Source organism: Telmatherina bonti, assembly GCF_933228915.1.
Source record: "Telmatherina bonti genome assembly, chromosome: 10".
Classification (NCBI taxonomy): Eukaryota; Metazoa; Chordata; class Actinopteri; order Atheriniformes; family Telmatherinidae; genus Telmatherina; species Telmatherina bonti.
In genome coordinates this window covers 38,456,031-38,469,179 of record NC_136628.1, presented here as the reverse complement: position 1 = coordinate 38,469,179, position 13,149 = coordinate 38,456,031, and the positions used below count along the sequence as shown (strand labels likewise).

At 44.1% G+C, this 13,149-nt stretch overlaps 1 protein-coding gene across 1 annotated transcript in view; it reads left to right on the top strand.

Annotated features, from left to right (window-relative positions):
• Positions 1-1,189: 1,189 nt before the first annotated feature.
• serpinf1 (serpin peptidase inhibitor, clade F (alpha-2 antiplasmin, pigment epithelium derived factor), member 1) overlaps positions 1,190-13,149 on the top strand; it is a 30,019-nt gene continuing 18,059 nt past the window's right edge. Inside the window, exon 1 of the mRNA XM_079248226.1 lies at positions 1,190-1,264. The gene's annotated coding sequence lies outside the window, so the exon portion shown is untranslated. The remainder of the gene's footprint in view (positions 1,265-13,149) is intronic.

The window sequence follows — 13,149 nt, the reverse complement described above, 5'->3', positions numbered from 1 at the left end:
TAACCCTCTGTTAGCACTGTTTTCCTAAACCCATTTCCGAGACGTAAACATTCCCGTTTGGCAGATTCAAACATGCAGGAGCAAAACCAGCAACGTGCGCTGATTCTACTGATCAGTTTTTTCTGGTTTTTCAGGTTTAAGATTACTATTTTCTATCAAGGGTGTGTAGTACTACGTTAAAAAAAACGTCCAATTATAAATGTATTTCATGACTATGTACACATAATTTGAACTGTTTCATTAAAAAAACTAAATTTATAACAAATGCATAATGACTGTTTTTTCGTTTATGTTTGCGGATTTTTTACCCACAATGTTGGGACCAAATTAGTTGAGCAGAATGAAAATACATCATAAATGACACATTTCAGTGTTGTAGTTACTGGATTCCGTTTGATAACGAAACATGAGACTAAAGTCATAGAGTTTGCAATTAATTTTAATCCGATAGAGAATTCTATTATAGAGATCTATATGAGAGAATCTGGAGGAGGAACTTGTTAAAATAACAAAGAGCAAAAATTATCCCCAAATAAGTTTTTTTCCCCAAAATGGCCAATTTCCTGTTCAGTTTAGCATATAGGACCAAGAGTTTTTCTTATGGCCCTGACTTGTTTTAACTATGTGCCGAATTTTATCCATGCAGGTTGATGTGCTAATCATTTAATTATTCTACAGACACTTAAGAGCCATATGCGCGAATGCAGAATTTCCTGAGTTTTGCAGGATGTTCAGACCTCTGAAAAAGCCTGTTAGAGAAGGTAATGGACAAGCTCGCATCCCAACACGGCTTAACATGTGTAAAATATGTATTTCACAGTCCAACGTTCTCGTGGTGGAAGGTTCTGTTGTCTCCGGAACTTTGTCCTGTTCTGAGGTTTAAAGCAGTAGTTTGGACTGTGGGGCCACCGTACCTCGCTCCCACCTCAATCTGCATATTAATCTGGATAGATTCTACTTTGTGAATTTTCTGCCCATTCGGCGTAAAATCCGAGCAGACTCCAGTTTAAACCCAGAAATGAGGGTTTAAACGATGAAGGGCGGGAAAACAGAAGCAGCAGTGGGGCTGAGGTGGACTCCGGGGGGCCATATCACATTCTGCTTCGGGCCCCATAAAGGCTCAGACCGGCCCTGCTGGGAGGGCCGAACTCTGAGGCTTCTGCCCTGTCGCGCGCCCCCGCGCGCTGCTGGCTGCTGAAGACGCAGATCCACGCAACACTCCTCATCATCACACACACCGAGACGTGGACCGTCCACGAGCAAGGTAGGTGCGACTGTCACGCGCTGGTTTCCACGCGTTTGATCCTCTTTTGGTGTGGGGGAGGGGGGGATCCGGTTCTGGTGGACCTGATGTGGGCGCGGATCACAGAGCTGGTCCGGGTCGTGGACCCGCAGAGATCCGGCTAACAGAGACATCCAGAAGCAGGAAAACACGATGATGAAGAAGTGCGCGCGGGTTCTAAGCTGCTGCTCCAACAGACTTTTCCTCTCAAGAGTTTCTGGAACAGCTGGAGATCTTCATATCCACATTCACACTGTTTGCTGTGGAACCGGTTCCAGCTGCAGGTTCTGGTTCCACAACACGGAACCAGAGCCGGTCCAGGATGCTGGTCTAAGCAGGAACAGTTCTCTAGGGTCATTGAAGGACTTTCCAGGACTGGTTGCGTTCTCTGTCCAGTGATGTAGAGATCCTGGTTCTGGTTCTGGAGGACCCGTCCCTCCATCAGACCCGTTTCCACTGATCTTCAGTCCAGTTCTCAGGTCATGTGACCTCAATCGGTTCTGGCTTCTTGAAGCCTTGTTTCCATGGAGATGAAGCTCCTGCTGGTTTCCATGGAGATGAAGCTCCTGCTGGTTTCCATGGAGATGAAGGCGGTTTCACAGTGAAGTATTCTCTACCATCATAAATGTTGGTTTTCATGTCTGTCTGGACCGTCATGGTGTTTCTAAAGTAAATGTGGTCTAAACCTGGACGGACCATCCATCCAGGTGTCATCATCATCATCATTTTACTTCACTCCTTCCTGGGATTAGTTGGTCCTTCCTGGGATTAGTTGGTCCTTCCTGGGATTAGTTTAGTTCTTCCTGGGATTAGTTAGTCCTTCCTGTGATTAGTTGGTCCTTCCAGTGATTAGTTTAGTCCTTCCTGGGATTAGTTGGTCCTTCCTGGGATTAGTTAGTCCTTCCTGGGATTAGTTTAGTCCTTCCTGGGATTAGTTGGTCCTTCCTGGGATTAGTTTAGTCCTTCCTGGGATTAGTTTAGTCCTTCCTGGGATTAGTTGGTCCTTCCTGGGATTAGTTTAGTCCTTACTGGGATTAGTTAGTCCTTCCTGTGATTAGTTGGTCCTTCCAGTGATTAGTTTAGTCCTTCCTGGGATTAGTTGGTCCTTCCTGGGATTAGTTAGTCCTTCCTGGGATTAGTTGGTCCTTCCTGGGATTAGTTGGTCCTTCCTGGGATTAGTTTAGTTCTTCCTGGGATTAGTTAGTCCTTCCTGTGATTTATTGGTCCTTCCAGTGATTAGTTTAGTCCTTCCTGGGATTAGTTGGTCCTTCCTGGGATTAGTTGGTCCTTCCTGGGATTAGTTAGTCCTTCCTGGGATTAGTTTAGTCCTTCCTGTGATTTATTGGTCCTTCCTGGGATTAGTTAGTCCTTCCTGGGATTAGTTGGTCCTTACTGGGATTAGTTTAGTCCTTACTGGGATTAGTTAGTCCTTCCAGTGATTAGTTAGTCCTTCCTGGGATTAGTTTAGTTCTTCCTGGGATTAGTTTAGCCCTTCCTGTGATTAGTTGGTCCTTCCAGTGATTAGTTTAGTCCTTCCTGGGATTAGTTGGTCCTTCCTGGGATTAGTTAGTCCTTCCTGGGATTAGTTGGTCCTTCCTGGGATTAGTTTAGTCCTTCCTGTGATTAGTTTAGTTCTTCCTGGGATTAGTTGGTCCTTCCTGGGATTTGTGTGGTCCTTCCTGGGATTAGTTTAGTCCTTCCAGGGATTAGTTAGTCCTTCCAGTGATTAGTTAGTCCTTCCAGGGATTAGTTGGTCCTTCCTGTGATTAGTTTAGTTCTTCCTGGGATTAGTTTAGTCCTTACTGGGATTAGTTGGTCCTTCCTGTGATTAGTTAGTCCTTCCAGTGATTAGTTAGTCCTTCCTGGGATTAGTTGGTCCTTCCTGGGATTAGTTTAGTTCTTCCTGGGATTAGTTGGTCCTTCCTGGGATTAGTTTAGTCCTTCCTGGGATTAGTTGGTCCTTCCTGGGATTAGTTTAGTCCTTCCTGGGATTAGTTGGTCCTTCCTGGGATTAGTTGAGTCCTTCCTGGGATTAGTTGGTCCTTCCTGGGATTAGTTTAGTCATTCCTGGGATTAGTTTAGTCATTCCTGGGATTAGTTTAGTCCTTCCTGGGATTAGTTGGTCCTTCCTGGATTAGTTTAGTCCTTCCTGGGATTAGTTTAGTCCTTCCTGGGATTAGTTTAGTCCTTACTGGGATTAGTTGGTCCTTCCTGTGATTAGTTAGTCCTTCCAGGGATTAGTTGGTCCTTCCTGGGATTAGTTTAGTTCTTCCTGGGATTAGTTGGTCCTTCCTGGGATTAGTTAGTCCTTCCAGTGATTAGTTAGTCCTTCCTGGGATTAGTTGGTCCTTCCTGGGATTAGTTTCGTTCTTCCTGGGATTAGTTTAGTCCTTCCTGTGATTAGTTGGTCCTTCCAGTGATTAGTTTAGTCCTTCCTGGGATTAGTTGGTCCTTCCTGGGATTAGTTGAGTCCTTCCTGGGATTAGTTGGTCCTTCCTGGGATTAGTTGAGTCCTTCCTGGGATTAGTTTAATCCTTCCTGGGATTAGTTGGTCCTTCCTGGGATTAGTTTAGTCCTTCCTGGGATTAGTTGGTCCTTCCTGGGATTAGTTGGTCCTTCCAGGGATTAGTTTAGTTCTTCCTGGGATTAGTTAGTCCTTCCTGTGATTAGTTGGTCCTTCCAGTGATTAGTTTAGTCCTTCCTGGGATTAGTTGGTCCTTCCTGGGATTAGTTAGTCCTTCCTGGCATTAGTTTAGTCCTTCCTGTGATTAGTTAGTCTTTCCTGGGATGAGTTAGTCCTTCCCGGTATTAGTTAGTCCTTCCTGGGATGAGTTGGTCCTTACTGGGATTAGTTAGTCCTTACTGGGATTAGTTGGTCCTTCCTGGGATTAGTTTAGTCCTTCCTGGTATTAGTTAGTCCTTACTGGGATTAGTTTAGTCCTTCCTGGGATTAGTTTAGTCCTTACTGGGATTAGTTGGTCCTTCCTGGGATTAGTTTAGTCCTTCCTGGGATTAGTTAGTCTTTCCTGGGATTAGTTTAGTCCTTCCTGGGATTAGTTAGTCCTAACTGGGACTAGTTAGTCCTTACTGGGATTAGTTAGTCCTTCCTGTGATTAGTTAGTCTTTCCTGGGATGAGTTAGTCCTTCCCGGTATTAGTTAGTCCTTCCTGGGATGAGTTAGTCCTTACTGGGATTAGTTAGTCCTTACTGGGATTAGTTGGTCCTTCCTGGGATTAGTTTAGTCCTTCCTGGTATTAGTTAGTCCTTACTGGGATTAGTTTAGTCCTTCCTGGGATTAGTTTAGTCCTTCCTGGGATTAGTTGGTCCTTCCTGGGATTAGTTTAGTCCTTCCTGGGATTAGTTGGTCCTTCCTGGGATTAGTTTAGTCCTTACTGGGATTAGTTGGTCCTTCCTGTGATTAGTTAGTCCTTCCAGTGATTAGTTAGTCCTTCCTGGGATTAGTTTAGTCCTTCCTGGGATTAGTTGGTCCTTCCTGGGATTAGTTTGGCCCTTCCTTTGATTAGTTTAGTCCTTCCTGTGATTAGTTGGTTCTTCCTGGGATTAGTTAGTCCTTCCTGGGATTAGTTGGTCCTTCCTTGGATTTGTTGGTCCTTCCTGGGAATTGTTGGTCCTTCCTGGGATTAGTTTAGTCCTTCCTGGGATTAGTTGGTCCTTCCTGGGATTAGTTTAGTCCTTCCTGTGATTAGTTAGTCCTTCCTGGGATTAGTTGGTCCTTCCTGGGATTAGTTGGTCCTTCCTGGGATTAGTTTAGTTCTTCCTGGGATTAGTTTAGTCCTTCCTGTGATTAGTTGGTTCTTCCTGGGATTAGTTAGTCCTTCCTGGGATTTGTTGGTCCTTCCTGGGATTAGTTTAGTCCTTCCTGGGATTAGTTGGTCCTTCCTGGGATTAGTTTAGTCCTTCCTGTGATTATTTGGTCCTTCCAGTGATTAGTTAGTCCTTCCTGGGATTTGTTTAGTCCTTCCTGGGATTAGTTGGTCCTTCCTGGGATTAGTTTAGTCATTCCTGGGATTAGTTTAGTCCTTCCTGTGATTAGTTTAGTTCTTCCTGGGATTAGTTTAGTCCTTCCTGGGATTAGTTGGTCCTTCTTGGGATTAGTTTAGTCCTTCCTGGGATTAGTTTAGTCCTTCCTGTGATTAGTTGGTTCTTCCTGGGATTAGTTAGTCCTTCCTGGGATTAGTTGGTCCTTCCTGGGATTTGTTGGTCCTCCTTGGGATTAGTTTAGTCCTTCCTGGGATTAGTTGGTCCTTCCTGGGATTAGTTTAGTCATTCCTGGGATTTGTTTAGTCCTTCCAGTGATTAGTTTAGTTCTTCCTGGGATTAGTTTAGTCCTTCCTGGGATTAGTTGGTCCTTCCTGGGATTAGTTTAGTCCTTCCTGGGATTAGTTTAGTCCTTACTGGGATTAGTTGGTCCTTCCTGTGATTAGTTAGTCCTTCCAGTGATTAGTTAGTCCTTCCAGGGATTAGTTGGTCCTTCCTGGGATTAGTTTAGTTCTTCCTGGGATTAGTTGGTCCTTCCTGTGATTAGTTAGTCCTTCCAGTTATTAGTTAGTCCTTCCTGGGATTAGTTGGTCCTTCCTGGGATTAGTTTAGTTCTTCCTGGGATTAGTTTAGTCCTTCCTGTGATTAGTTGGTCCTTCCAGTGATTAGTTTAGTCCTTCCTGGGATTAGTTGGTCCTTCCTGGGATTAGTTGAGTCCTTCCTGGGATTAGTTGGTCCTTCCTGGGATTAGTTGGTCCTTCCAGTGATTAGTTTAGTCCTTCCTGGGATTAGTTGGTCCTTCCTGGGATTAGTTGAGTCCTTCCTGGGATTAGTTTAATCCTTCCTGGGATTAGTTGGTCCTTCCTGGGATTAGTTTAGTCCTTCCTGGGATTAGTTGGTCCTTCCTGGGATTAGTTAGTCCTTCCTGGAATTTGTTGGTCCTTCCTGGGATTAGTTTAGTCCTTCCTGGGATTAGTTGGTCCTTCCTGGGATTAGTTTAGTCCTTCCTGTGATTAGTTAGTCCTTCCTGGGATTAGTTGGTCCTTCCTGGGATTAGTTGGTCCTTCCTGGGATTAGTTTAGTTCTTCCTGGGATTAGTTTAGTCCTTCCTGGGATTAGTTTAGTCCTTCCTGTGATTAGTTGGTTCTTCCTGGGATTAGTTAGTCCTTCCTGGGATTAGTTGGTCCTTCCTGGGATTTGTTGGTCCTTCCTGGGATTAGTTTAGTCCTTCCTGGGATTAGTTGGTCCTTCCTGGGATTAGTTTAGTCCTTCCTGTGATTAATTGGTCCTTCCAGTGATTAGTTAGTCCTTCCTGGGATTTGTTTAGTCCTTCCTGGGATTAGTTGGTCCTTCCTGGGATTAGTTTAGTCATTCCTGGGATTAGTTTAGTCCTTCCTGTGATTAGTTTAGTTCTTCCTGGGATTAGTTTAGTCCTTCCTGGGATTAGTTGGTCCTTCCTGGGATTACTTTAGTCCTTCCTGGGATTAGTTTAGTCCTTACTGGGATTAGTTGGTCCTTCCTGTGATTAGTTAGTCCTTCCAGTGATTAGTTAGTCCTTCCAGGGATTAGTTGGTCCTTCCTGGGATTAGTTTAGTTCTTCCTGGGATTAGTTAGTCCTTCCTGTGATTAGTTAGTCCTTCCAGTGATTAGTTAGTCCTTCCTGGGATTAGTTGGTCCTTCCTGGGATTAGTTTAGTTCTTCCTGGGATTAGTTTAGTCCTTCCTGTGATTAGTTGGTCCTTCCAGTGATTAGTTTAGTCCTTCCTGGGATTAGTTGGTCCTTCCTGGGATTAGTTGAGTCCTTCCTGGCATTAGTTCGACCTTACTGGGAGTAGTTAAACCTTCCTGGGATTAGTTCGACTTTACTGTGATTAGTTAGTCCTTCCTGGGATTAGTTTAGTCCTTCCTGTGATTAGTTAGTCTTTCCTGGGATTAGTTGGTCCTTCCTGGGATTAGTTTAGTCCTTCCTGGTATTAGTTAGTCCTTCCTGGGATGAGTTAGTCCTTCCTGGGATTAGTTGGTCCTTCCTGGGATTAGTTTGTCCTTCCTGGGATTAGTTGATCCTTCCTGGGATTAGTTCGACCTTACTGGGAGTAGTTAAACCTTCCTGGGATTAGTTCGACTTTACTGTGATTAGTTAGTCCTTCCTGGGATTAGTTTAGTCCTTCCTGGTATTAGTTAGTCCTTCCTGGGATGAGTTAGTCCTTCCCGGTATTAGTTAGTCCTTCCTGTGATTAGTTAGTCTTTCCTGGGATGAGTTAGTCCTTCCCGGTATTAGTTAGTCCTTCCTGGGATTAGTTAGTCCTTACTGGGATTAGTTGGTCCTTCCTGCAATTAGTTTAGTCCTTCCTGGTATTAGTTAGGCCTTACTGGGATTAGTTGGTCCTTCCTGGGATTAGTTTAGTCCTTCCTGGTATTAGTTAGTCCTTACTGGGATTAGTTTAGTCCTTCCTGGGATTAGTTTAGTCCTTACTGGGATTAGTTGGTCCTTCCTGTGATTAGTTAGTCCTTCCTGTGATTAGTAAGTCCTTCCTGGGATTAGTTTAGTCCTTCCTGTGATTAGTTAGTCCTTCCTGTGATTAGTTGGTCCTTCCTGGGATTAGTTTAGTACTTCCTGGTATTAGTTAGTCCTTACTGGGATTAGTTGGTCCTTCCTGGGATTAGTTTAGTCATTCCTGGGATTAGTTGGTCCTTCCTGGGATTAGTTTAGTCCTTCCTGGGATTAGTTTAGTCCTTACTGGGATTAGTTAGTCCTTCCTGTGATTAGTTAGTCCTTCCTGTGATTAGTTTAGTCCTTCCTGGGATTAGTTTAGTTCTTCCTGGGATTAGTTTAGCCCTTCCTGTGATTAGTTGGTCCTTCCTGGGATTAGTTAGTCCTTCCCGGGATTAGTTGGTCCTTCCTGGGATTAGTTGGTCCTTCCTGGGATTAGTTTAGTTCTTCCTGGGATTAGTTAGTCCTTCCTGGGATTAGTTTAGTCCTTCCTGTGATTAGTTAGTCCTTCCTGGGATTAGTTGGTCCTTCCTGGGATTAGTTGGTCCTTCCTGGGATTAGTTCAGTTCTTCCTGGGATTAGTTTAGTCCTTCCTGTGATTAGTTGGTCCTTCCAGTAATTAGTTAGTCCTTCCTGGGATTTGTTTAGTCCTTCCTGGGATTAGTTTAGTCCTTCCTGGGATTAGTTGGTCCTTCCTGGGATTAGTTAGCCCTTCCTGGGATTTGTTGGTCCTTCCTGGGATTAGTTTAGTCCTTCCTGGGATTAGTTGGTCCTTCCTGGGATTAGTTTAGTCCTTCCTGTGATTAGTTAGTCCTTCCTGGGATTAGTTGGTCCTTCCTGGGATTAGTTGGTCCTTCCTGGGATTAGTTTAGTTCTTCCTGGGATTAGTTTAGTCCTTCCTGGGATTAGTTTAGTCCTTCCTGTGATTAGTTGGTTCTTCCTGGGATTAGTTAGTCCTTCCTGGGATTAGTTGGTCCTTCCTGGGATTAGTTGGTCCTTCCTGGGATTAGTTTAGTCCTTCCTGGGATTAGTTGGTCCTTCCTGGGATTAGTTTAGTCCTTCCTGTGATTAGTTGGTCCTTCCAGTGATTAGTTAGTCCTTCCTGGGATTTGTTTAGTCCTTCCTGGGATTAGTTGGTCCTTCCTGTGATTAGTTTAGTCATTCCTGGGATTAGTTTAGTCCTTACTGTGATTAGTTTAGTTCTTCCTGGGATTAGTTTAGTCCTTCCTGGGATTAGTTGGTCCTTCCTGGGATTAGTTTAGTCCTTCCTGTGATTAGTTAGTCCTTACTGGGATTAGTTGGTCCTTCCTGTGATTAGTTAGTCCTTCCAGTGATTAGTTAGTCCTTCCAGGGATTAGTTGGTCCTTCCTGGGATTAGTTTAGTTCTTCCTGGGATTAGTTGGTCCTTCCTGTGATTAGTTAGTCCTTCCAGTGATTAGTTAGTCCTTCCTGGGATTAGTTGGTCCTTCCTGGGATTAGTTTAGTTCTTCCTGGGATTAGTTTAGTCCTTCCTGTGATTAGTTGGTCCTTCCAGTGATTAGTTTAGTCCTTCCTGGGATTAGTTGGTCCTTCCTGGGATTAGTTGGTCCTTCCTGGGATTAGTTGAGTCCTTCCTGGGATTAGTTTAATCCTTCCTGGGATTAGTTGGTCCTTCCTGGGATTAGTTTAGTCCTTCCTGGGATTAGTTGGTCCTTCCTGGGATTAGTTAGTCCTTCCTGGGATTAGTTGGTCCTTCCTGGGATTAGTTCGACCTTACTGGGAGTAGTTAAACCTTCCTGGGATTAGTTCGACTTTACTGTGATTAGTTAGTCCTTCCTGGGATTAGTTTAGTCCTTCCTGTGATTAGTTAGTCTTTCCTGGGATTAGTTGGTCCTTCCTGGGATTAGTTTAGTCCTTCCTGGGATGAGTTAGTCCTTCCTGGGATTAGTTGGTCCTTCCTGGGATTAGTTTGTCCTTCCTGGGATTAGTTGGTCCTTCCTGGGATTAGTTCGACCTTACTGGGAGTAGTTAAACCTTCCTGGGATTAGTTCGACTTTACTGTGATTAGTTAGTCCTTCCTGGGATTAGTTTAGTCCTTCCTGTGATTAGTTAGTCTTTCCTGGGATTAGTTGGTCCTTCCTGGGATTAGTTTAGTCCTTCCTGGTATTAGTTAGTCCTTCCTGGGATGAGTTAGTCCTTCCCGGTATTAGTTAGTCCTTCCTGTGATTAGTTAGTCTTTCCTGGGATGAGTTAGTCCTTCCCGGTATTAGTTAGTCCTTCCTGGGATTAGTTAGTCCTTACTGGGATTAGTTGGTCCTTCCTGGGATTAGTTTAGTCCTTCCTGGTATTAGTTAGTCCTTACTGGGATTAGTTGGTCCTTCCTGGGATTAGTTTAGTCCTTCCTGGTATTAGTTAGTCCTTACTGGGATTAGTTTAGTCCTTCCCGGGATTAGTTTAGTCCTTACTGGGATTAGTTGGTCCTTCCTGTGATTAGTTAGTCCTTCCTGTGATTAGTTAGTCCTTCCTGGGATTAGTTTAGTCCTTCCTGGTATTAGTTAGTCCTTACTGGGATTAGTTGGTCCTTCCTGGGATTAGTTTAGTCCTTCCTGGTATTAGTTAGTCCTTACTGGGATTAGTTGGTCCTTCCTGGGATTAGTTTAGTCCTTCCTGGGATTAGTTGGTCCTTCCTGGGATTAGTTTAGTCCTTCCTGGGATTAGTTTAGTCCTTACTGGGATTAGTTGGTCCTTCCTGTGATTAGTTAGTCCTTCCTGTGATTAGTTCGTCCTTCCTGGGATTAGTTTAGTCCTTCCTTGGATTAGTTTAGTTCTTCCTGGGATTAGTTTAGCCCTTCCTGTGATTAGTTGGTCCTTCCTGGGATTAGTTAGTCCTTCCTGGGATTAGTTGGTCCTTCCTGGGATTAGTTTAGTCCTTCCTGGGATTAGTTTAGTTCTTCCTGGGATTAGTTAGTCCTTCCTGTGATTAGTTGGTCCTTCCTGGGATTAGTTTAGTCCTTCCTGGGATTAGTTTAGTCCTTCCTGGGATTAGTTAGTCCTTCCTGGTATTAGTTTAGTCCTTCCTGTGATTAGTTGGTTCTTCCTGGGATTAGTTAGTCCTTCCTGGGATTAGTTGGTCCTTCTTGGGATTAGTTGATCCTTCCTGGGATTAGTTTAGTCCTTCCTGGGATTAGTTGGTCCTTCCTGGGATTAGTTTAGTCCTTCCTGTGATTAGTTAGTCCTTCCTGGGATTAGTTGGTCCTTCCTGGGATTAGTTCAGTTCTTCCTGGGATTAGTTTAGTCCTTCCTGTGATTAGTTGGTCCTTCCAGTAATTAGTTAGTCCTTCCTGGGATTTGTTTAGTCCTTCCTGGGATTAGTTGGTCCTTCCTGGGATTAGTTAGTCCTTCCTGGGATTTGTTGGTCCTTCCTGGGATTAGTTTAGTCCTTCCTGGGATTAGTTGGTCCTTCCTGGGATTAGTTTAGTCCTTCCTGTGATTAGTTAGTCCTTCCTGGGATTAGTTGGTCCTTCCTGGGATTAGTTTAGTTCTTCCTGGGATTAGTTTAGTCCTTCCTGGGATTAGTTTAGTCCTTCCTGTGATTAGTTGGTCCTTCCTGGGATTAGTTAGTCCTTCCTGGGATTAGTTGGTCCTTCCTGGGATTTGTTGGTCCTTCCTGGGATTAGTTTAGTCCTTCCTGTGATTAGTTGGTCCTTCCTGGGATTAGTTTAGTCCTTCCTGTGATTAGTTGGTCCTTCCAGTGATTAGTTAGTCCTTCCTGGGATTTGTTTAGTCCTTCCTGGGATTAGTTGGTCCTTCCTGGGATTAGTTTAGTCATTCCTGGGATTAGTTTAGTCCTTCCTGTGATTAGTTTAGTTCTTCCTGGGATTAGTTTAGTCCTTCCTGGGAATAGTTGGTCCTTCCTGGGATTAGTTTAGTCCTTCCTGGGATTAGTTTAGTCCTTACTGGGATTAGTTGGTCCTTCCTTTGATTAGTTAGTCCTTCCAGTGATTAGTTAGTCCTTCCAGGGATTAGTTGGTCCTTCCTGGGATTAGTTTAGTTCTTCCTGGGATTAGTTGGTCCTTCCTGTGATTAGTTAGTCCTTCCAGTGATTAGTTAGTCCTTCCTGGGATTAGTTGGTCCTTCCTGGGATTAGTTTAGTTCTTCCTGGGATTAGTTTAGTCCTTCCTTTGATTAGTTGGTCCTTCCAGTGATTAGTTTAGTCCTTCCTGGGATTAGTTGGTCCTTCCTGGGATTAGTTGAGTCCTTCCTGGGATTAGTTGGTCCTTCCTGGGATTAGTTGAGTCCTTCCTGGGATTAGTTTAATCCTTCCTGGGATTAGTTGGTCCTTCCTGGGATTAGTTTAGTCCTTCCTGGGATTAGTTGGTCCTTCCTGGGATTAGTTAGTCCTTCCTGGGATTAGTTGGTCCTTCCTGGGATTAGTTCGACCTTACTGGGAGTAGTTAAACCTTCCTGGGATTAGTTCGACTTTACTGTGATTAGTTAGTCCTTCCTGGGATTAGTTTAGTCCTTCCTGTGATTAGTTAGTCTTTCCTGGGATTAGTTGGTCCTTCCTGGGATTAGTTTAGTCCTTCCTGGTATTAGTTAGTCCTTCCTGGGATGAGTTAGTCCTTCCTGGGATTAGTTGGTCCTTCCTGGAATTAGTTTGTCCTTCCTGGGATTAGTTGGTCCTTCCTGGGATTAGTTCGACCTTAGTGGGAGTAGTTAAACCTTCCTGGGATTAGTTCGACTTTACTGTGATTAGTTAGTCCTTCCTGGGATTAGTTTAGTCCTTCCTGTGATTAGTTAGTCTTTCCTGGGATTAGTTGGTCCTTCCTGGGATTAGTTTAGTCCTTCCTGGTATTAGTTAGTCCTTCCTGGGATGAGTTAGTCCTTCCCGGTATTAGTTAGTCCTTCCTGTGATTAGTTAATCTTTCCTGGGATGAGTTAGTCCTTCCCGGAATTAGTTAGTCCTTCCTGGGATTAGTTAGTCCTTACTGGGATTAGTTGGTCCTTCCTGGGATTAGTTTAGTCCTTCCTGGTATTAGTTAGTCCTTACTGGGATTAGTTGGTCCTTCCTGGGATTAGTTTAGTCCTTCCTGGTATTAGTTAGTCCTTACTGGGATTAGTTTAGTCCTTCCTGGGATTAGTTTAGTCCTTACTGGGATTAGTTGGTCCTTCCTGTGATTAGTTAGTCCTTCCTGTGATTAGTTAGTCCTTCCTGGGATTAGTTTAGTCCTTCCTGGTATTAGTTAGTCCTTACTGGGATTAGTTGGTCCTTCCTGGGATTAGTTTAGTCCTTCCTGGTATTAGTTAGTCCTTACTGGGATTAGTTGGTCCTTCCTGGGATTAGTTTAGTCCTTCCTGGGATTAGTTGGTCCTTCCTGGGATTAGTTTAGTCCTTCCTG